This window comes from Haliotis cracherodii, unplaced genomic scaffold (assembly GCF_022045235.1).
Source record: "Haliotis cracherodii isolate W230 unplaced genomic scaffold, xgHalCrac1.p SCAF_3, whole genome shotgun sequence".
In the NCBI taxonomy this organism is placed as follows: Eukaryota; Metazoa; Mollusca; class Gastropoda; order Lepetellida; family Haliotidae; genus Haliotis; species Haliotis cracherodii.
Genome location: NW_027266286.1, coordinates 47,363,357 through 47,384,189, shown reverse-complemented (window position 1 = coordinate 47,384,189; position 20,833 = coordinate 47,363,357). Strand labels below are relative to the sequence as shown.

Genomic DNA, 20,833 nt, shown 5'->3' with positions numbered 1-20,833 from the left:
TGTCCATTAAACAAAGGTATTCTCCGTCACTTTAAAATGTGAATCGCCCTTACTTGGTCAAGTCCTCACATAAACACTCACCTCAGTAGTGCTGTCACAGAGACGTCGATACTGTCTGTAGGGGAATATACAGGTATAGCTACTTATGATATGTAAATATCCTCACGAGAAACAATTTCGAAATAAAATGACGTCATTATTATTCACATCCGCAATGTTTTTCTTGTCATCAGATAAGGTTGCTAGGCAGGACCATGTATCATGTTTGAAAACCCACTAACGGTAAACATGGAGTAGGCCTACACGTGACGTGTACAATCACGCGTTCGTTAAGACAGGGATTGCTCGTCTGGGGGTAGGGGGGTCACTAGGTGATCATACCGGGTTTGTTTTGTAACTGATGCATGACTTTTACATGAGTTGATTTTGGACATAAAAGACGTGTGTTTGAATAGTCTACCTAATTTGATCAAGTGTTGATTTGCCAGTACTCATAATGTGGGGTGAAGACCAGTCCAGTTAGGGTAGTGGAGCCCCATTACGTCTTGAAATGAACGTGTGTATCTGGAGGTGAGGTGAAATGGGGTTTAACGTCGCGTCCAAGATTATTGCACTTGTATAGCGACGTGCATGCACGTGTGTTTGTGTGTGTGGCTGTTTGTACTAGTCCAGACTCAGACACAGTATACTGACTCCGAGCCGACAAGTCCTTGTTTTAGCCCCTTAATGCCGAGCGCCAGACAGGGTAACAACAAGTACCATCTTTTAACGTGTTTTGGTATGACGCGGCCGGGGATCGAACCTCGGACCTTCCGCTCTTCGGGCGGACGCTCTACCATTAGACCACGGAGGCGGTCTTCTGTATCCGGAAGGTGTATATTCATATAACCATCGCGTAACTAGGTAGTACGTTTCTAGATAAAACCCGTCCCATAGAGTGCAATTTATGAGTTACTACACCCAACAATCAGTTTAACATCAGTACTTTGTTTGTTTGTTTGTTGTTTAAAGCCGCACTCAGCAATATTCCAGTTATATGACGGCGGTCTGTAAATAATCGAGTCTGGACTGCATAATCCAGTGATTGACTTCATGTGCGTAGATCTACGCAATTGGGATACGATGACATAAATCAACCAAGTCAGCGAGCCTGACCACCCGATCCCGTTAGTCGCCTCTTACGACAAGCGTAGTCGACTTTTACGGGAAGCATTGGTTGCTGAAGACCTATTCTACCCCAGATCTTCACGGGTCTAACATGAGTAGTACTCAGTCCAGATGTTGTAATTATTGCAAAGAAAGTGATAAATTGTCTGTGTGTAATTGCGATAACCACTGCACTATGAAGTGCATAATTATGTACATAATCAAATATGAGTTCCGGAACTTGACGTAGACTGCTAATTAGTTTGTGCGTGTGCGTGCGTGCGTGCGTGCGTGCGTGCGTGCGTGCGTCGTTTAGCGCTTCACTTAGCAGTTTTACAGTTATATGACAATGGTCTGTCAATCTCCTACACGGCATATCCAGATAACGTACACACACAGGATATATCTCTATAGACCTATCCCTCTCCGAAAATTCGTTAGTGGGGCTGTGATGTATGTGAAGATAATATGTAAGAGACCGTTGTTTAACGCACTGCTGTAATCAATATTCCAGCTACATATTACAGCGGTCTGTAGATAATCAAGTCTGGATACGACGATTCCCGCCACCAGTATACGCGTACAACGCCATCAACCACGGCACGGCACCTTGTCTGACCACTCGATACATTTCTGTCGCCTCTCACAAGCCTAGGTTGCTAGGAGCTTTTATTGAGCAAAAGATGAGTGAATAGTTATGTACAAACGCGTACAGCATCACATTGCGATTAATTGTTACTTTATTTATTTTTATTTTTTTACAATGTTGAATACCACAGGTATGGTAGCTCACCTTTATTTAAAGGTAAACTGAATAAATTAGTTTGGTTTTACGCTTCTTTAGCAATAGTCCAGTTATTCCGCCGTGACTCAAAACTATTCTGCGAGCATTTTGACCAATTGGGGATCGAACCCCAGATGTTTCCCCCACTTGAGTTATTGCTCAGTGGAGGGGCGGTCGGGTAGCCTAGTGGTTAACGCGTTCGCTCGTCACGCCGGGTTCGATTCCCGACATGAGTACAATGTGTGAAGCCCATTTCTGGTGTCCCCCGCCGTGATATTGCTGGAATATTGCTAGAAGCGGCGTAAAACCATACTCACTCACTCACTCACTCTTGCTCAGTGGTCGCTACAAGGAAATTGTACCACTGTGCTTTGCAGATCATTGTTACGCAAGCGTTCTTGTGCTTTATTTATAAAAGTTCAGGGCAAACTATACTTTATTACACGACACATGAGGATAGAGCAAACTTCATTTGCTAAATATATAAACACTTGTCGATAGAAGTATTAATCTCAACGACCAGCCTAAGACTTTTAAAAATTCACCGATTCTTGTCGATATATATGATACCAAAAGACACTCGAGTGAGATGCTCTATTTAACAACTGATTTTTTCAAACTGTACTCGGGTCGGTCGGGTAGCCAAGCAGTTAAAGCGTTCGCTCGTCACGCCGAAGACGCGGGTTCGATTCCCGACATGGGTACAATGTGTGAAGCCCATTTCTGGTGTCCCCCGCCGTGATATTAATATTGTTAAAAGCGGCGTAAAACCATACTCATTCATTCAAACTGTACTCGGGGACGAGACAAGTTGAATATGCCCTAGTATGAGATAAGCATGACATTTCACATGACGCCGGAATGTCCTCTTCAAACCATACCAAATCGTCTAAGGAAAGATGACCGATGTGAAAGGTTACGGCAAGGGTGCTGGGAACGAGGTCAGCCCGCCCACCCTGTAGCGCATCAAGCAGCACACCGACGTATCACTGCTTAAACAAATACAAGCAGATCACGGATGTTGGTGGGTTTGGGTAGGACACGCGAGGTCACATTGCTTCAGAGTTCTTAATCGTGCAGAGAAACAGGAAGCAAAGACAACAGGGACCAGGAAAGTTACCAAACTTACCAAAGGGCCAAGTCTGCAGAGCAGCGTGCAATGTTTGTTTTGTGGATAAATATAGCTCCCTGTATGTACATCCTACTCAAAACTAAAGAAATTAAAGTATCGATTTCTGTGAGAGTACGTTGTGTTTAACGCCGCTTTTAACAGAATCCCAGTTACATCACAGCGTGTCAGCTTAATGTGGGAGGAAAGCCCGAAGTGATGCAGGTCTCAGATGTTTACCACTTCGGTATGGTGCTGACAAAGTTAGAACGCAATCGGGGCGAACCGGGATTCGAACCCACAATCATAGGTTTCTGGCGTGCCTAAAGGACGCAACTCTGTACAGCGAATCGCGGCGCCTTAGACGACTGGGCCACCCGTGCCCTCTCGATTTCAGAAACGGTTATGTGTGTCTCACGACGTGATTGGTGTATAGTTTCATGGTCAGCAGGAACGTAAGCGTCACAAGAATGGGACGTTGGTCGGGTATGAGGTGTTCGAGGGGTGAGGGGTAGGGGTATGATTACACCGGTAACATTAGATTTGAGCTGACAAAACTGATATGTAAGACATCCGGACTAAAACATAACGCACGCAATGTTAATCTTATTACAACCGGGTTGGTGGCGTGACCAGTAATGGTATTTAAGATTCACCTCAACAATGACGTGAACAGATGTTACGGGTTTAACGAATGAATCATTACAATTGGGACAATCTGTTAGCCATTCCAGAATGTTCTTTTGTTCAGGTAGTTTGTGTCTTAGCCATTGATTGATGTGTAAGGTCATTGAGAGAAAATTCAACGTTTTCTTCAGTGTCATTGTCTGGTGATGCAATGCAGTAGTGAACTACCAAACACTATACAGAAACAGTGTTCGCCTGCAAGTCAAGTCTCCACTGTGACGTCAGTTCACGTGGTTACATCTCAGCTAATTAATTCTCGGTAGTTTCCGGAACTCGAGTAGGTTTTTAAAATTTTAGCTACTATCAATGACTTTAGAAAAACAATCTTCTTCAAGATACTTACTTTAACATGCATATAAATGATTTAATTCCATATTGAGATCATACGACAAATTGAACGCTGAGATCATATGATGGAATGAATGCTGAGATCATATGATGGAATGAATGCTGAGATCATATGACGGAATGAACACTGAGATCATATGACAAATTGAACGCTGAGATCATATGATGGAATGAATGCTGAGATCATATGATGGAATGAATGCTGAGATCATATGACGGAATGAATGCTGAGATCATACGACAAATTGAACGCTGAGATCATATGATGGAATGAATGCTGAGATCATATGACGGAATGAATGCTGAGATCATATGACGAAATGAACACTGAGATCATACGACAAATTAAACGCTGAGATCATATGACGGAATGAATGCTGAGATCATATGACGAAATGAACACTGAGATCATACGACAAATTAAACGCTGAGATCATATGACGGAATGAATGCTGAGATCATATGATGGAATGAATGCTGAGATCATACGACAAATTGAACGCTGAGATCATATGACGGAATGAACGCTGAGATCATATGACGGAATGAACACTGAGATCATATGACGGAATGAACACTGAGATCATATGACGAAATGAACACTGAGATCATACGACAAATTAAACGCTGAGATCATATGACGGAATGAATGCTGAGATCATATGACAAATTAAACGCTGAGATTATATGACGGAATGAACACTGAGATCATATGACAAATTAAACACTGAGATCATATGACGGAATGAATGCTGAGATCATGTGACAGAATGAACACTGAGATCATATGACGAAATGAATGCTGAGATCATACGACAAATTAAACGCTGAGATCATATGACGGAATGAATGCTGAGATCATATGATGGAATGAATGCTGAGATCATATGACGAAATGAACACTGAGATCATACGACAAATTAAACGCTGAGATCATATGACGGAATGAATGCTGAGATCATATGACAGAATGAACACTGAGATCATACGACAAATTGAACGCTGAGATCATATGACGGAATGAGTGCTGAGATCATACGACAAATTGAACGCTGAGATTATATGACGGAATGAATGCTGATATCATATGACGGAATGAATGCTGAGATCATATGACGGAATGAACACTGAGATCATCATGCGTCAAGGTCTTAGTGTATTCACACCCGTATCTGTCAAGCGCGCCAAGGTCTTAGGGTAATCACATCCGTATCTGTCAAATGCGGTAAAAGTGTTTGGACATTCAAACTCCGTCTGTCACATGGTTCACGAACAGAATACCAATTCTACATTTCGGGCGTGTTCCTTATATGGGAAGTATTATGCTGTTATCATCTGGACCCTGGAATGTAGTTGGGCTGTTTACCAGAGATTTACTGGCTATTGTGACTGTAACCACAAACACAGCCAGGAACCACCCAGGCCACAAATAGGTCAGTAGAAACGTACACAGCAGGGCATACTGACTGTTATCTGTTATCAGAACAAACAACCTTATAAATACCGGGTAGTTGATTGATAGCATGGAGGTCCCCAGCGGTCGACGCCTTTTAACATGCAGTGTCGAAACTATTTGGTCAATAGACATTTCAGCCGTCACAGCAAGATTAGGGGCTGGGTCGACTTCCGGCCTGCACCCGTCATTCCTAATGATGAGTCCACTTTAGACCTGACATAACGAATATGATACTGTTCTGGACTAACGCTTAGTCTCTGAAAATATACAATGTTGATCCAAACAAACAACTCCATATGAATTGTAAAGAAGCCCCAGAGGGAATCTGAACCTGTGAAAAAAACTACATTTGCTATATGTAGGGCAACGGCTTTATAGTATAGTAGATTTAAAGGAACCATGTGGGAATCGATAGTCTAAGTGTATTCACACCCGTATCTCAGTCACATGAGTCAAATAATTAGGGTGTTCGCACCAGTATCTCAGTCACATGAGTCAAATACTTAGGGTGTTCGCACCAGTATGTCAATCACATGAGTCAAATACTTAGGGTGTTCGCACCAGTATCTCAGGCACATGAGTCAAATACTTAGGGTGTTCGCACCAGTATCTCAGGGACATGAGTCAAATACTTAGGGTGTTCGCACCAGTATCTCAGTCACACGAGTCAAATACTTAGGGTGTTCGCACCAGTATCTCAGGGACATGAGTCAAATACTTAGGGTGTTCGCACAAGTATCTCAGGCACATGAATCAAATACTTAGGGTGTTCGCACCAGTATCTCAGGCACATGAGTCAAATACTTAGGGTGTTCGCACCAGTATCTCAGGGACATGAGTCAAATACTTAGGGTGTTCGCACAAGTATCTCAGTCACATGAGTCAAATACTTAGGGTGTTCGCACCAGTATCTCAGGGACATGAGTCAAATACTTAGGGTGTTCGCACCAGTATGTCAATCACATGAGTCAAATACTTAGGGTGTTCGCACAAGTATCTCAGTCAAATGCGTCAAGGTCTTAGTGTATTCACTTTCGTATCTGTCAAATGCGTCAAGGTCTTAGTGTATTCACATTCGTATCTTTCAAATGCGTCAGGGTATTAGGGTATTCACATCCGTATCTGTCAAATGCGTCAAGGTCTTAGTGTATTCACACACGTATCTGTCAAGCGCGCCAAGGTCTTAGGGTAATCACATCCGTATCTGTCAAATGCGGTAAAAGTGTTTGGACATTCAAACTCCGTCTGCAACATGGTTCACAGTGTTATAGGGTTCACCCGCCCAAGTTGACGTCTTTCAGGATTTAAACACCCTTCTGTAGTTTGCACAGTCAGTTCATTGTACAAGACATCACTGGCGTCATGCTGAAAACGCCAATAACAGTAAATCCCTCGTTACTGGATGTCATATATGTCGAGTTTTTCATAGTTCCAGACAAGCGAAGTGTGCTGACGAGGATTCTGATGGGACCACCAACTCATCCTCATAAACGGTATGTCGAATTTGAGTTATAAAAATGGAATCTGAACCCGTCAAGGCAGTGTTTGATTGATTCACGCCTTTGGTATCCAATGACGTCATCAACCAAATTCGCGAGCTTAACCAACAGACCCACAAAGGAAATGCGACATGACACACCAAGAAAAGTACGGAAATAAAGCACAACTATGAACATACTCGCTCCATGGCATTAACTCTTCATCGTCTAAAAGACTGAACTCAAAGGAGATCCCAGGCACAACACAGATATCCCAAATAACTCACTCAAATGACGCCTGTGGTTGCGCCGTGTGACCTGGCTCGGTGTCATCGCGCCAACCAGCACAGATCGCTGCTCATGATATTAACCCCTAGTTTGTTTCACGGGACTTGATTATTTACGGACAGCTGTGATATATAGCTGCAATATTGCTGACAGCGGCTTCAAACAACGGCCCCTGGCCTATTATCTTCTTTCAGATATCAAAGCTGCATTGACGTATTTTCTGAGTGGGGTAAGCCTTCAGACATTGACCCTGTGTCGTGTGTGAACGTTACCTCGATATTCAGCGGAGGAGACTTATAGACAGGGGTTGTTGGAGAGTAGGACTATCTTAGTATTTTGGAAATGAAGCCAGTTATACATTCTTTTTTGACAAACAACCAACTGTTACAGACTGAAGAACACATAACTTTGTATAAGTAACATATGTCAACATCCAATTCCAATTAAATTATGTTGACTTTATTAATAGCTGAATTATTTAGAAGTTAATAGGACTTATCGTATTCGACGTAAAAAGCACCCCACTCTAATAAGCGCCCACGGCGGTATTTGCTAATATATTGGCTAGTGAACAATCCAGATTAGCATCCCTTCCGATTGATCAATGTTCACAAGACTTATTTATTCGCGTACAATACGCACTCGTGTGTTATATGCATCCTTAATTATGGGAAATAAAATTCTAGAAAAATATATCTGTCGTTTCAGGCTGTCAACATAAACCACGAAATTTATCTTTCAACTCTGTCTTTTTTAACCAAAATAATGTTCTAATAAGAGCCATCTATTTCTAATTTTGAGAACACCCTGAGCGCTTATTACGTCGAATACGGTACCACTTTCCTGTATTATCAGTGTCTTGCTTTTATGAAGCGAAACTTTTGTATCGTTTTGCTTGATTACAAAAGCTAGGCAAAAGTGTTTCTCTAACTGTGCATTTGATTAGTAAAAAGCACTTAAGTTACATATACTACTCAAATAAAGTTAAGGATCGCCCGATTCTTACATATTACTATAGTTAATCAGTCATGGCATGGCAGAGTGATGTTAGTGACATGAAAGAATCGGGTTGTTCTTAACGTTTCTTGAGAAGTATATTATTGCATTTAAACTCAACTTTTATCAATGTCTTACCTGTATATGAAGTGAAGAAAATGACATCTATCACATGATTAACAAACTTTCAGGCATGTATTACTCAAGGTATGCAAAGTCTGCGCGCTGATGCTTCCGACAGCGCTTGCGCATACATGCAGTAAGAAAATATGCTTCCTCCTAGCCACAGGGTTGACAAGGAGGGATCGCTGTGTCGCTGCAGGGAACCCTACATGTGGTAGTATGTCATTATTACAAAGACAAAAAAATCATGGTGTGAGGTCCATAAAATCATTTCTTGTTTTGCATGCGCGATATTCATTGATAAACGTCATTAGAGACCATATATTTGATGGTCTCTGACGTCATCGCCTGACTTTCTTTATTTAAATACACTTTGATCAAACGGATTAGTCTAAGTCTGTAACGTATCGTTTACATTTTTGTTACATAAACATTGTTATGAACACACGTCGGAAAATGCTTAGCATCGCTTCCTATATATTTACATGTAATATCATTTCAAAACAATAGAAATAATATTGTTTTTATATTTTATGACAAAACGCATTAAGTTTGTATATATAGCGACCGCCTCCGTGGTCTAGTGGTAGAGCGTCCGCCCAGAGAGCGGAAGGTCCAGGGTTAGATCCCCGGCCGCGTGATATGGCATTGCCTAAAAGTCGGGCCGGGCCGGGCCCAGACGGGCCAAAGTGATACTGGCTAATTACTTCATTATCGGCGATCATACCTACATATAATTGATGCAACATACACACATGACAATACTGAACAATCACCAAACAAAAAAGTGCACCATAAATAAGTAATTCGGAGTAAATCGCTTGAAAACCAGAAAGTGGAGCAGTGTGTAAGCGTCGCTGATCTTGGTAACATGTAAAAGAGCAATCGTTAAACGAAAAAAGATTTGAAACGTATCAAATACTTCTAGCTATCGTGATACAACATTCCATCTGTGAGCATAGTGTTTATATTTATAGGAACGTTCTATATATAAGTAAATACCACTCAATTATGTCACTGATCGACGTATTTAAAGCAGACACGTTGGTTAATTAGACCTCTTCTCCCTATACTCTCACCAGTCACACAGGTGTTCGGTCCGACTTGGCCCGGGCCGTCAAAATCAACTTTAAACTCACATATGTATCATCAAATGGATTCACATCTATAAACTAGTATAATATCTACCTACATACCACTTTATAGTGTCTCAGATCGCTGTACTTACAGAAAACAAGGTGCTCAAAGTGAAGCATTTTTACTGTATTTTCTTAAGAAAATCTCTGTCAGAAGTGTTCGGTCCGACTTGGCCCGGGCTGTCAAAATCAACTTAAATCTCACAGATCTATCTTTAAATGTGTTTACACCTAAAGACTAGCGTTATATCTACCTAAATACCACTTTATAGTGTCTCAGATCGCTGTACTTACATCAAACAAGGTGCTCAAAGAGAAGCCCTTTTCCCTCTACAGTCTCAACATAGTCTCCATCAGAAGTGTTTGTCTTGTGTTGGGTCCGACTTGGCCCGGGCGGTCAAAATCACATTTAAAAACACATATGTATCTTCAAATGCATTTACATCTATAGATAAGTGTAATATCTACCTATATACCACTTTATTATGTCACAGTACATCTTATTTTAAGAAAACAAGGGCTCAAAGTGAAGCCCTTTTCCCTCTACATTCTCAACATAGTCTCCATCAGAAGTGTTTGTCTTGTGTTGGGTCCGACTTGGCCCGGGCGATCAAAATCAACTTTAACACACAGATGTATCATCAAATGTGTTTACATCTATAGATTAGTGTTATATCTACCTATGTACCACTTTATAATGTCACGGTACATCGTATTTAAAGAAAACAAAGTGCTCAAAGTGAAGCTCTTTTCCCTCTACATTCTCAACATAGTCTCAATCAGAAGTGTTTGTCTTGTGTTTGGTCCGACTTTCCCCGGGCGGTCAAATTCAACTTTAAACACACAGATGCATCTTCAAGTGTTTTAACGTCTATAGATTAGTGTTATATCTACCTATATACCACTTTATAATGTCACGGTACATCGTATTAAAAGAAAACAAGGTGCTCAAAGTGAAGCATTTTTACTGTATTTTCTTAAGAAAATCTATGTCAGAAGTGTTGGGTCCGACTTGGCCCGGGCTATCTAAATCATCTCAAACCTCACAGATGTATCATCAAATGGATTAACATCTATAGATTAGTATTATATCCACCTAAATACCACTTTATAGTGTCTCAGATCGCTGTACTTACAGAAAACAAGGTGCTCAAAGTGAAGCCCTTTTCCCTACACATTCTCAACATAGTCTCTATCAGAAGTGTTTGGCTTGTGTTGGGTACGACTTGGCCCCGGCTGTCTAAATCAACTTAAACCTCACAGATGTATCATCAAATGGATTCACATCTTTAGATTAGTATTATATCTAACTAAATACTATTTTATAGTGTCTCAGATCGCTGTACTTACAGAAAACAAGGTGCTCAAAGTGAAGCCCTTTTCCCTTTACATTCTCAACATAGTCTCTATCAGAAGTGTTTGTCTTGTGTTGGGTCCGACTTGGCCCGGGCGATCAAAATCAACTTTAAACACACATATGTATCTTCAAATGTGTTTACATCTATAGATTAGTGTTATATCTACCTATATGCCACTTTATAATGTCACGGTATATCGTATTTAAAGAAAACAAGGTGCTCAAAGTGAAGCATTTTTACTGTATTTTCTTAAGAAAATCTATGTCAGAAGTGTTGGGTCCGACTTGGCCCGGGCTGTCTAAATCATCTCAAACCTCACAGATGTATCATCAAATGGATTCACATCTTTAGATTCGTTTTATATCCACCAAAGAAAACAAGGGGCTCAAAGTGAGCCCTTTTCCCTCTACATTCTCAACATAGTATCTATCAGAAGTGTTTGTCTTGTCTTGGGTCCGACTTGGCCCGGGCGGTCAAAATCAACTTTAAACACACAGATGTATCTTCAAATGTGGTTACTTCTATGGATTAGTGTTATATCTACCTATATACCACTTTATAATTTCACGGTACATCGTATTTAAAGAAAACAAGGTGCTCAAAGTGAAGCATTTCTACTGTATTTTCTTAAGAAACATGTCAGACAGCTTTGACATCATTGATGACTTAGTCTTATGAGGTGTGTAAACCTTATGGAAAATGAGCTCAAGTAAATACAGAAACAGAGGGTCTAAAATTGCCACAGTGTTAGGCCCGAAAGTCTTTTTAGGATTTATATTGTGATTAAGGAAGTAGAGGATAGAGTGAGAACAAGATAACAAATCTTAACAAAACCTACCTGCCATACAAGTGCTAGTTCGTTCGTATCCGTAATCCGTCACAAACTGTGATGAACGCATAGTGTGTTCGATGAAGGAAATACAGCCCTTCAGATCTTGGTTTACTGAATATACCTTGACCTATGTTCAGTGATATAATTTATAAGATATTGAAGCTACATGGCCGCCCATAGTTTCGAGGAAATGTCCTGGCAACACTTCAAGGTTTCGTGCTCAACAAATATATATGAATGTATATGATGTCTCATCTTGATGTACTTTCATAATGCAATTCGACAAAGAAGATGTACAGATGCCTCGACAGCATTTTTGGCAGTCAACTACAAGTACAGGTAAACATGGCTTTTAATGCTCATGTGTGTCAGGTTGCCCTTACCTCGCCGTCATATCTGTACACAAAGCAAGTGCAGAGTCTAAACTAGGCTACATTTGCATTTCTTTAGCCGTTTACAGATGCCTGGACAACATGTTTCACACATGAATGACTTCAACCTTTGCTCTCAACTAGTACAGGAAAACATGGATATTAATGCTCATGGGTGTCAGGTTGCCCCAACCTCGCCGTCGTATCTGTACACAAAACAAGTGCATAGTCTAAACTAGGCTCCATATGCATTTCTTCAGCCGTTTCAATAATGAAGTGCGCTGTCACAGCATGCTGCGTAGGTCTGTACAGCACAATGTATTTTATTAGTAATTGGTCGATCCTTCATAAATCATATTTTTGCCATTCATTTCACATATGCCTCGGTAGAATTGAGGTAGGGGAAGGACTTCTGGTCAGATAACAAGGTATTCAGATATCCAGAAACTCGTTTATCCGGACAACATTTTAAAAAAGGCAATTGTCCGGATTAGCGAGGTTCGACTGTATAGCGCGTGATACATGACAAAACAGATGTGTTAGGACCTGATTCGCACTTGCTGAAGGGATACCAATGGACCCTGATCATAATACATTGGTTGCTTATTATTATTATTAAACATATTGTATTGTCCAAAAAGACAAAGGGATTGGGCACAAGTGCAGCACTTATTACCACCTTCTCCCTATATACAGTTATACATAATATTGCATAATGAAAATTAACAATTTACAGTTGAAGCATCACATTGTGGAAACATAGTGCGCAATATAAATTTATATACAGTGCTCATATGAAGGATATGTACAATGTGCTGGAAAGTGAAGACAGTGTGCATCTCATACATATGCTAATATTATACATGTTAGTGTTGTATATAGATTTAACAATATTAATGATTAACAGTTTGGAAACAATAATATGCTAGCTACTGAATCTGTTAGTCGTTTCAATAAATTTGTGTACAGACAAGAATATTTTTGTATTCAGGAAAACATCTAAGTTTGGATCACAAAAAAAGAATACTATTTAGAGTTTTTGTCCTCCAAGATTATCGATAGCTGTCAATAATGTCTCCCTAATATCATCATATAAGGTACATTGGAAGAAGAAATGGAACGAATTTTCGCAAGGAGCTCTGCATTTACAAGAAATAGTATCAGATAATTAACACGAAACAGGTTGGAATTTAGTGTGCTACAATTGTGTCTCAATCTAGTGTCCAATATGTTTGTAGATCTCTCACCGCAATTATAGTGCATAGGTGTTGATGTAGGCTGCTCAGATGCGACAGCTTTAAAATAACATTGACGGACTATCCCTGATTCCTGATGATCGATTATTCCATTGGCCTAATGTATCTATAATATAAGACCTTTTAAACGTAGATGTCCGTGCAAATGGAACTACAAAATCATGGCGGTTTCTGAGATTATAACTGACCTTCTGTGACACAGCTGGTGGTATAAGATCAGTTACATATGAAGGACATGGCTTATTTATTATTTTATATATAGTTACAAGTTTGTTGACATTTCTTCTATACGCTTATATATATGTGTATCCACGTCACACACCTAGAACAAGTACACTTATTTGAATATTACTAATATTACATGAATGTTACTGAGCAGTCAGTTAGAGTTTATATCTCTGTACTTAATCAGCAACATTAAGCCTTTCACGTATATTACAACTTTGTAAGTTAACTTTCCTTTCCAGAAATACCATAGCATTGTGACAGAGATGAACTTCTACCCCAAGAGATGTGTCATTGACTAAAATCTGCTTTGTTAATTTGATTTCAAGTGATAGCCTTCACCTGGAAGGAATCTATATTTGTATTATTTCATTTTTTCTTTTCATATATATCCCTCTGAATTTTGGGTTTTGAAATAGCATGTCGCAGAAATAACTCCTGCTGGACCCTTACACTTGCAAGAATACTCTAATCATTGGCCGAAACATGCCCCATTTGTGCTTCTTGCTTTGTCAGACCAAACCCATACTGTTGAATTTCTCAAAAGCTTTAAAAGGGTTAAAGCTATTTTTGGAAGTATAAATGGGTTGATTGGTGACTACCACAGAAGTAGCAGATGGAGTTATGTCCGATGAAATTCTCTGTTTTGACTTGTGCTAATCGTTTCCGTGTTTTTCGGGTTTAACAACTAACTTGCCTTTGCGTGTGTTTGTTCCACCGGTGGTGCAGGAGACGCTCACCTCTATGCAAACACCTGTTATCCTCACTGTTTGATAGTAGTTTATACACGTAAGTATGTATAAGTTGTATGTCATCTTAATATATCACTTGTTTTATCCCTCTTTGATGGGTGTACTACAAACATAAATCAAAATTTCTTTTGAGCTATCATGAATACCATAAAATACTTAGCAAGTCTATGCTTATCATTCCCTCTACTCCTACCATAGGCTCTAATTGTGGCTAATTGTTACATATTCTTCACGAATACTGTAAATCATGAAACGTGTAACCAAATTAATGCGAGTTAATTAACGCTGGCTAGACTAACATCTAGTTTCTGAATTGAACATATTTTACAAAAATAAAAACAATTGTTTGATTATATTGATAAAATATATAACTGCAGTAATCTAGTCTTGCCAAATATGATTGACTTGCATCGGCTGTATTGGATATATTTGTTTCAGGAACTGTATGGCAGGCCTAAAATGCGTCACGAAAGTAATGCGATTAACTTTGCTTTTGACCTGTAAAAGCTAACCAGCAAACGAAAACATGGCGCCGTTGTTTACAATGAACGCATGTCTAAACAAACATCCTTTTTTATATACTTAAGTAGAAGTATCACGATGGACAGTGCATACAACTGTTTGGCAAACAATATCAAGCAATATTTTAGATTCAGAATCAACATACCATGACATAACAGAAACATATATATTAAATTGTATATATTCATATTTGCCGCTATTCACGATAAATTTATTTTACCGTCACTGTTTAAAACTACTCTGAACTACTTGTATGTATAGATCATCTTATTTTTAAACAGTAGACGGAAGTATTATATATATATATCTAACAGTTACAAAAGTCTGCTGAAATCTTCTATTTCTTTATTATGTAAAACACTCCAAATATAGTTGTCATAATGAACATAGTTTTAAAGTATATTTGTCACATGCAATAATACTGTCCGGTATTATTAGTAATATTTTCAATATCAAACACATATTGTGAGAATCCAGTAAAAAGGAACTGAGTAAAGCAGTGGTAAAAATCTATCCATATATACAAAATTGTATATTTTTGGATATACCATATATACAAAACTGTATATTTTTGGATATACCATATATACAAATTGTATATTTTGTATATATTGGAATTTTCCCTTGTGATACTTTCACTGGCCACTGACAAAGATTAGCAGTATTAGAATAAGAAACTAAATTAAATCCAGTATGACGTGATGATGTGTAAGCGTACAGAAAACTAAGAGAGCCCAACTTACTTCAGTTTCTGTACCGTACTAGCGTTTACCTCCTTTTGCATCCTGCGTATCATTCAACCTGTCGGATCGACTTGTCCCGGGTGGTTAATAATCTTAAACATCACGACTGTAAAACAAAGTTGCTTGCTTGCTTGCTTGCTTACTTACTTACCGTTGTCAAGCAAGACTGGGAACTTGCCCCTGAAGATTATCGGGCTTGTGTAATGTAATTTAATCGGAGATGCAGCACGTATTCTCGCGGCAGATTACAACTGTCTCAGATAATCCTGTTTTCCAAAACATACTCATAGATAATAGAAGCATTAAGCAGGGTTGAGGGAGAGGTTTATCCTTAAATGCAAAGTGTCTCACCTTACCTTCTCCAAGTGTTACCCTGTGAGTATGATCCTTGGAAAAAACACACGACGAATAGGTAAAAGCAAGGGATACATACCATGAAAAAAGGGCTTCACTGTAAAGAGAATACTTCACTCAAACACATTTGGTGAAATTTTCTTGAGAAGATACAGTGAAAGTGCTCGACTTTAACAGACCAGTTTTCTTTGAGTTATCGTGCGACATTATTAAGTGTTATATGGGTAGATATAATACTAGATATGTTGAAAAAGTAGAGGAAAAAGGGCTTCACTTTGAACTCATGGTTTTCTTTAAATGCGATAAACTGTGACATTATAAAGTGGTACATAGGTAGGTATAACGCTAATCTATAGATGTAAACACATTTGAAAATAGATCTGTGTCTTTAAAGTTGATTTTGACCACCCGGGGAAAGTCGGACCAAACACAAGACAAACACTTCTGATAGAGACTATGTTGAGAATGTAGAGGGAAAAAGGCTTCACTTTGAGGACCTTGTTTTCTTTATTACAGCGATCGCAGACACTATAAAGTGGTATTTAGGTGGATATAATACTAATCTATAGATGTGAATCCATTTGATGATACATCTTGTGTGTTTGAAGTTGATTTTGACCGCCCGGGCCAAGCCGGACCCAACACAAGCCAAACACTTCTGATAGAGACTATGTTGAGAATGTGTAGGGAAAAGGGCTTCCCTTTGAGCCCCTTGTTTTCTTTAAATGCGATAAACTGTGACATTATAAAGTGGTATATAGGTAGATATAACACTAATATATAGATGTAAACCTATTTTAAGATACGTTGGTGTGTTAAAAGTTGATTTTGACCGCCCGGGCCAAGTCGGACCCAAGACAAGCCAAACACTTCTGATAGAGACTATGTTGAGAATGTAGAGGGAAAAGGGCTTCACTTTGAGCCCCATCTTTTCTTTAAATACGATGTACCGTGAAATTATAAAGTGGCATATAGGTAGATATAACACTAATCTATAGATGTAAACACATTTGAAGATACATATATGTGTTTAAAGTTGATTTTGACCGCCCGGGCTAAGTCGGACCCAACACAAGCACTTCTGATAGAGACTATGTTGGGAATGTGTAGGGAAAAGGGCTTCACTTTTGAGCACCGTGTTTGCCACTGCAATATTACTTACTTACTTACTTTGTAGATTTAACGTGCGCTTTCCGACTGATGCGTATTTCGCACACGGGCCCGGCCAGGCCATTTAATGTGTTTCCGAAAGGGGCGAAAGTGGTGTGTGCAACCCAAGAGAGGGCTTTAGGGGTTGCTTATATAGAATTTGGGAATTTTGAGATTTGGAATAGATGCCGATGGGGTAAGGGAGGAGAACTAAGGGAGCTGGGTATGGTGGATTTTTGTGTGTTTATGTAATTTTGATTTGGTGGATTATAGTGTTTTTAGATGCGTTTTATTAGTTCCGTTTTGATTAAGAATACGCCTAAGGCCTTGAAGTTTTCTAGTTTATTTTGTGGGTTTAGTATTGCTTCTAGAGTGAGAGCCTGGTTTAGATTGAGGGTGGTTTGTAATGCGGTTCGATGTGTTAGGTAGTGTGTGCAGTAGATGAGTGCGTGTTCTGGGGTTTCTAGTTGTTTGCAGTGTGGGCAGTTACCTGTAGTATGTTTTTTTATTTTTTTTAGGTGGTTATTTAGGTTGGTGTGTCCTGTTTGGAGTTTAGTGATTACTCTGTCGATTTTTTTTGATGGATGGTGAATTTTTGGTTTGGTTAGTGGTTTGCTGAGTACTTTTTTGATTTGGCTATTTGAGTTTAGATATAGGTTATGCCATTTTTTGGTGATTTTTTGCTTATTTACACTTTTAATTTCTGATTTTGAGATGGGTAAGTTTAAGCTTATTTCTGGGATTTTGAGGGATAGTTTAGCTGCCTTATCGGCGTTTTCATTACCGTATATTCCTACGTGGGCGGGTATCCACAAGAAAGTTATTTGTTTGCCTGCGTTAGTTAGGTCGTTGGAGCTTTTAAGTATTAGATTTATTAATTTAGGTCGGTTTTTGGTATTTTTGTTTTTGAGGGCTTGCAGTCCACTTAGGGAGTCGGTAAGTATTAGGATTTTATTGTGGTTTTTGGATTCTTGACTATGGAGGGCTGAGGCCATGCCCATTAGTTCTGCCGTGAATATTGATTGGTTGTTTGGGAGTCGGAAGGATTGTGTAGTTTTAGTTGGTTGTGTGGTATGGACTCCGAAACCTGTGTGTTTGGAGGTCGGATCTGAAGATCCGTCCGTGTAAATGTGACACCAATTTGGCCAATTTTCGTGTATGTATGCTAGTGTGGTGGTTTTAGCTATGTTTGGGTCGGTTTGTTTATTTATTTGGCTAGCTAGTGTTGTGTCTATTTTGGGTATTTTAAGTTTAGGGGTGAAGATATTTGATTGTTTGCAGTTTTGTTTAAGATTTTTAATTTGGTGTTCATTTAGGTAGTTTGTTATTCTTTGAGATATTGGGGTAAGTAAGGGGTGTTTACGAGCTAGAGCTTGGTTTTTGGGGCTGATATTTTGGTTTATTAGGTTTTGGATGAGAGGGTTTGATTGGGATGCGGCCCAGAAATTTAAGCTTAGCTGTTCCCTGCGTAGACTTAGTGGCATTTCTCCTGTTAAGGCCTGGAGTGAAGTGTAGGAGGTGCCATGTTGGGTGCGTGTAATTAGTTTGAGAGCCTGATATTGTATTGAGTCAAGTTTTTTAGATAGAGAGTTGTTTAGGGTGTTGTATATGGCGCAGCCGTAGTCTAGTTTTGATCTAATTAGTGATGTGTAGAGTGAGAGGAGGGTATCTTTGGAGGCTCCCCAGTTTGAGCCAGTGAGGCATCTTAGGGTGTTTAGGTCTTTACTGCATTTAGTTGTTAGGTTTTGGATGTGAGCATCCCAGGTGAGATGTTGATCGAAGATAAGTCCTAAGAATTTGGTTTGTTTTTGAAATTTGATTGTTTGGTTGTTTAGCTGGAGAATTGGGGAGGCGGGTTTCATGTTTTTATGTTTGAATACTATTCCTGTTGTTTTTTCTGAGTTAAGGGAGAAGCCCCATTTGTCAGCCCATTGTTGTATTTTATTAAGAGATTTTTGGAGTAAATTTTGGGCCATATTAATACTTTTTGTGCGGATCCAGAGGGCTCCATCATCCGCGAATTTGGATGTGTTTACTTTAGGGGATAGGCCCTCGAAGAGATCGTTTATCATTATATTAAAGAGTGTGGGGCTGAGGATACTGCCCTGGGGAGTGCCATTTTCTAGGGGACACTGGTCCGATAGAGTATGGTCTATCCCCACTGTTATTTTACGTTCGTTTAGAAAGTCCTGAATGTAGTTTATTATTTGTCCTTTTAGTCCTATTTTTTTAAGTTTTTGTATTAGCCCGTTGTGCCAAACCATGTCGAATGCTTTGGAGAAATCCAGAAAGATGCCTGTTGTGTATTGTTTGTTGAGTTGTCCCGTCTTTATGTCCTGTTCTAGTCGGGCGAGATTATCTAAGGTTGAGCGGCCAGGAGTGAAACCGCTTTGATCTGTGTTTATGATGTTATTTTGAGTTAAGTAGTGTTGTAGTCTATTTTTGGCCATAGATTCCACTGCAATATGAGACACTAAAGTGTTATATAGGTAGATATGATATTATAATTAGCCTATAGATGTAAAGTATGTGTTGTAATTTTAGAAGCGCTTTGACAGTTATTAACACGTGTCGTGTCAGTCCTATGACATTCGCGAATATCCACTTGCAGAAAACATCCTGTGTTGGTTTAACATGAACTAGTAAAGGTTAATTAGGTATGCCAAACACGTTAATTAATGAAAGAAGAGTAGTCAAAACACTGTCATTTCGAATTCCTGCCCAGGACATCACACCCCTGCACGCTAAGGTCGGTGAGAAACCTCATCAAAGTAAAGACAGTCAAGACACTGACTTTTCGGTATGAACTCTCGGTATGTAGCTATAATTATCAGTTTATTACATTGCTGAAGATACATTTTGATTCAAACTCAATTAAATGAGCAAAACTATCCGTTTCTGGACATTTGAGATCTGCCTAGATATGCACGTTTCGTTTTATTATTCTGCAATCCATTTTTAGTATTACCCGCTGGCACGGCCCGGCCCGACTTTTCTTGGCCCGACTTTTAGGCAATCCCGCGTGATACCAAAAGACGTTAAAATATAGTACTTATTGTTGTCTGGCGCTCAGCATTAAGGGACTAAAACAAGGACTGGTTGGCTGGGAGTCAGTTTACTGGGTCTTAGTGGGGTTGCACTATAAAATCGGCATCACTCCGGACAAGGACAAGCAGCCACACAAATGTGCATGCATGTCGCGATCTCTATGAGTACAATAATCTTGGACGCGACGTTAAACCCCTTTTCACTTCACCTCACCTTGCATGCACAGTGACATTCTCATTTTGAATACAGTAACCATGATCAGTTATCTCATGACATGTTTGCGGATTTGAATGATTTAAATATAGTTGTCAGGACTACATATTGACCAGAGCCCTTTAACGTGTGTTACGCGTATTGCATTCGTCAGCACAGTGCAAATGTTATGGTTTATGACTAGAAATCTAGAAATGAAGGAGAGCAGTGAGACCGCCTCATCTGTTTCATATTTAGATCCTTGCATAAAGATTCAGAGTGACACAACACTCCCCACAAGACGGTATGACAAGACTTCAACGTTCCAATAGTCCTCTTTCCCTTTCTGTCGTTTCCTGAGGATCCAACCCTTGGTGTCTATATTTCACAACTTTTGAGGTACCATCCAGCATGCTCTTTCTACCAAGATTTCAAAGAGCGTCATACGACTCTTGATCAACCATCTGTTTGATCAAGGTTA

At 39.5% G+C, this 20,833-nt stretch overlaps 1 protein-coding gene across 2 annotated transcripts in view; it reads right to left on the bottom strand.

The window, feature by feature from the left end:
• The window catches only part of LOC139474424 (placenta-specific gene 8 protein-like), a 28,408-nt gene that overhangs the window by 3,393 nt on the left and 4,182 nt on the right, over positions 1–20,833 (bottom strand). The window contains exon 1 of one of the 2 annotated variants that reach the window (XM_071257438.1): positions 82–157. The exons of the other annotated variant lie outside the window; for it this stretch is intronic. The gene's annotated coding sequence lies outside the window, so the exon portion shown is untranslated. Of the gene's footprint in view, positions 1–81; positions 158–20,833 lie in introns of those variants that run through there. 2 annotated transcript variants of the gene reach the window in all.